Consider the following 4,165-nt stretch of genomic DNA (forward strand, 5'->3'; position numbering starts at 1 on the left):
CCCCTGTATCCCACTTCCCCTATCTCTTGACCCTAATGACCTGGACAAGTATTTGAGAAAATTGAAACCATCAGGCACAATCGCCCGAAAATCTCCCCTGCTCCTCTCCAGTCCCTCTCTCCTCCTGCCCTTTCTTCAAATCTTCTATCTTTCCCAGCAGTATATCAAGAAATCTCCTGCCTGCTCTCAAAATCCACTCCCTCCACCTGCAGTTCTGATCCCATCCCTTCATACGTGCCCTCTCCCTTCTTCCCTCCCTGACTACCATCTTCAGCTGTTCACTTTCCAGTCCTTTTCCCCTGCTACCTTCAAACATGCTGTGAAAGAGCCCGGGCTTTGGAGTCAGAGGTCATGGGTTCAAAACCCAGCTCCACCACTTGTCAGCTGTGTGACTTTGGGCAAGTCACTTAACTTCTCTGGGCCTGTTACCTCTTCTGTAAAATGGGGATTAAGACTGTGAGCCCCCCGTGGGACAACCTGATCGCCTTGTAATCTCCCTAGCACTTAGAAGAGTGCCTTGCACATAGTAAGTGCTTAATAAATGCCATTATTATTATTCATTCAATCGTAATTCATTCATTCATACAATCATATTTATTGAGCACTTACTGTGTGCAGAGCACTGTACTAAGCGCTTGGGAAATACAAGTTGGGAACATATAGAGATGGTCCCTACCCAACAGTGAGCTCACAGTCTAGAAGGGAAAATGAAATCTCGGCATTGGCCGGCAATTGAACCCGGGTCAACTGCTTGTCAAGCAGCTATGCTCACCACTATACCACCAATGCTGTTCTGTAGCATTCTGTATTTATTGAGGGCTTACTGTGTGCAGAGCACTGCACTAAGCACTTAAACATGCTTAACATGCATAAACATGAGACATGCTCATGTCTCCCCTCTCCTAAAAAAAAACAACCCTCCCTTGACCCCATGGATCCCTCCAATTATCACCCCATCTCCCTCTTACCATTCCTATCCACACTTGCTATCTTCATTTCCTCTCCTCCAGTTCTCTCCTTGACCCCCTCCAATCTGGCTTCCATCCCCTTCACTCCACAAAAATTCCACAGACCCTTCCATGGCCTTTTTAAGGAGCAGACAATTCTCTTAAAATACATATCCATTCTGTCAGGCTAAAACTCATATTCAACTTGAAGGCAGATCTTTATCCCTTTCCACTGGGGCAGACAAAAACTTGCAATATAGTAGAACAATAACACCCATAGGGAACAATAACAGAAATAGGTGAGATGCCCTCATTCAAAAATGTCTTCCAGTTTTCTATTTTTCTACATTCTTTGGATTTTTTTCTTTTATCTTCTTTCTGCCACAAAGATTGCTGAACCCATTCAATTGTCCTTTCAAATTCATAACCTGCTTCTGTTTCTCATTGGGCTATAGGCTGGCATCTTGATGACAGCTTAAAGTATTATTCTTGTTAGTTTTTGACAAATGCTATGGCTTGTGCTTTGATAAATTGAAATTAACTAGACACAACTAGTGTAAGGACTGGATTTATTTAATGGTTCAGTGCTGAATTAGGTAAATTTAATTTCCTAAATTAAACAAGTTAGTATGGATCAATTGCCGAGAGTTATTCTTACAAACAATACAAATAAAAATTACTGACACTCAAGACTTTATTGAAGGCTAAAAAGTGGTGGGGTGGGTCTTCTTAAGTATGGGGCACAGACTGTTCACATGGGAGCAGACATGACAAAATCTATAAAAAAAATTTATATATTTCCGGAAGTTTGTAACGTTACGGCACTTCCTCATACATACACACACATGTACACACTTCAATCCCCAGTGCTGGATTTTGGGTGGCAATAACGACACCTAGAGTTGCTCATCCTGAGACCATCACAGCTCTCCCAACTCATTCAGTTGGATGGAGGAATTGGGGATGGTAAGGATTTGTCAATGAGATAGACACAGCAGACTGGCCCCCACCACCAATTCCATCAATCCCATGGGAAAGTAGCATAGCCTAGTGGAAAGAGCCCAGGCCTGAGAATCAGAGAACCTGGGTTCTAATTTTGGCTCTGCCACTTACCTGCAGTGTGCCTTTGGGTAGATAACTTCTCTGTGCCTCAGTTGCCTCAACAGTAAATCAATCGTATTTATTGAGCACTTACTGTGTGCAGAGCACTGTACTAAGCTCTTGGGAAGTACAAGTTGGCAACATATAGAGACAGTCCCTACCCAACAGTGGGCTCACAGTCTAAAAGGGGCTCAATACCTGTTCTCCCTCCTACATATACTCTGAGCTCCATGTTGGACAGGGACTGTGTCTGACCTAAGTAACCTGCATCTACCCCAGCACTTTTAACATTGCTTAACACATAGTAAGTGCTCAACAAATATTGTCATTATTATTATTAGCATCATCGTTATTTCCTTTAAGGTAAAATGTGTCCCCATCATTATTATTATTAATTTATGGCTGTCAATGCTGAAAGTGGGTGTAAGAGGTATTTTGGTCTCATGGGAGATTTAACCAGACCTGTTCTGCCAAGCACCAAGAGAAAGTCTGGCAGGGGCTGAGTGGGAAATAGTTTCAAACTCCTTTTTTTTTTTATAGATAAAGAGGCACACTTCAACTATGGCCACCAAAACCATTGAGCAAGTGTGGTGGGGCTAGGGACATGGTATGGGGAGAGCTGTGAGTTATGACTCCCTCTTCCAAAAGGAACCTTAGCATCCTTACCCTGCTTCTGTCAGAGACAAGATAAGTTAGAATCATTAAATCTTGTATGTCTCTGCTAAACCAGTTAGAAGCCAGTCTGGGGAAACCACCAATCACCAACCTTAATCCAGAAGTGGATTGTGTCCATATGGGAGGGAAGCAGAAAAGGCTGATTTCCATGACTAGCTCCCCAATATTTTGAACATGGATCCCCACAGCTAAGTTTACCCCATAGGGACAGTAAAGTTTGCACTAAGCTCTGGTCCTCATTGGGACCCCAGTTACCTGTTGGTTTGAATAGGAAGGTAAGCAAAATAGGCAGTAAAGTCAATAGTCAATCATCAATAAAAGCAGCAATGACTATGGCAAGTAGTGGTGTGAACAACATCCTTGGCATTTGCACCCGTTATTTACTCACCTTCAGTCCCACATCACTTATGTCTACATCCACAATTTATTTATATTAATGTTTGCCTCCCCCTTCAAGACTGTAAACTCTACAGGGAGACAGATAGAGAAGATTCATTCATTCAATCATATTTATTGAGCACTTACTGTGTGCCGAGCACTGTACTAAGCACTTGGGAAGTACAAGTTGGCAACATATAGAGATGGTCCCTACCCAACAGTGGGCTCACAGTCTAGAAGGGGGAGACAGACAACAAAACATATTAACAAAATAAAATAGAATAAATATGTACAAGTTAAATAAATAGAGTAATAAATACGTACAAACATATACACATCTGCTGTGGGGAGGGGAAGGAGGTAAGGCTGGGGGGATGGGGTGGGGGAGGAGGGGAGAGGAAGGAGGGGGCTCAGTCTGGGAAGGCTTCCTAAGGTCTAGATTCCCCTCTAGACTGTAAACTCCTCTGGGCAGGGAACTTGTCAACCAACTCTGTTAAATTGTACTTCCCCAAGTGCTTACTACAGTGCTCTGCACACAGTAAGCACTCAATAAAAACAATTGATTGATTGGAATTCCTCTTGCCTCTGCCCTAGTATGTAGGCCTCCCACATTCACAGGAGTCTCCAAATTGTTCTCCAAATTCTCCATTGCTAAGTGATTTGTTTGAGAACGTTCTTCACTTTAAATTGCTATTCTGTCCTTCCAGCTGGCAGGGTGTGACCCTTTTAATAATAATAATAGCAATGATGGCATTTGTTAAGCACCTACTATGCGTGAAGCACTGTTCTAAACACTGGGGGAAATACAAGGTGATCAGGTTGTGCCACGTGGGGCTCACAGTCTTCATCTCTATTTTACAGATGATGTAACTGAGCTCAGAGAAGTGACTTGCTTAAGGTCACACAGCAGGCATGTGGCAGAGCAGGGATTAGAACCCATGACCCAAGCCTGTGCTCTTTCCACTGAGCCACTTGTCACGTCCCTCTTCAGGTGCTGCTTTTGCATCATGCTGCCATCCATTCTCCTCATATGCCCCATGCAGTACTGCTGACTGCATTCTAGA

The 4,165-nt window shown here is 43.2% G+C and overlaps 1 non-coding gene across 1 annotated transcript; it reads right to left on the reverse strand.

Annotated features, from left to right (window-relative positions):
• Positions 1-717: 717 nt before the first annotated feature.
• TRNAV-GAC lies at positions 718-789 on the reverse strand. Its single transcript has one exon. It is a non-coding gene; the product is annotated as a tRNA-Val (tRNA).
• Between the last annotated feature and the right edge of the window lie 3,376 nt (positions 790-4,165).

Source organism: Tachyglossus aculeatus, chromosome 1 (assembly GCF_015852505.1).
Source record: "Tachyglossus aculeatus isolate mTacAcu1 chromosome 1, mTacAcu1.pri, whole genome shotgun sequence".
Lineage (NCBI taxonomy): Eukaryota > Metazoa > Chordata > Mammalia > Monotremata > Tachyglossidae > Tachyglossus > Tachyglossus aculeatus.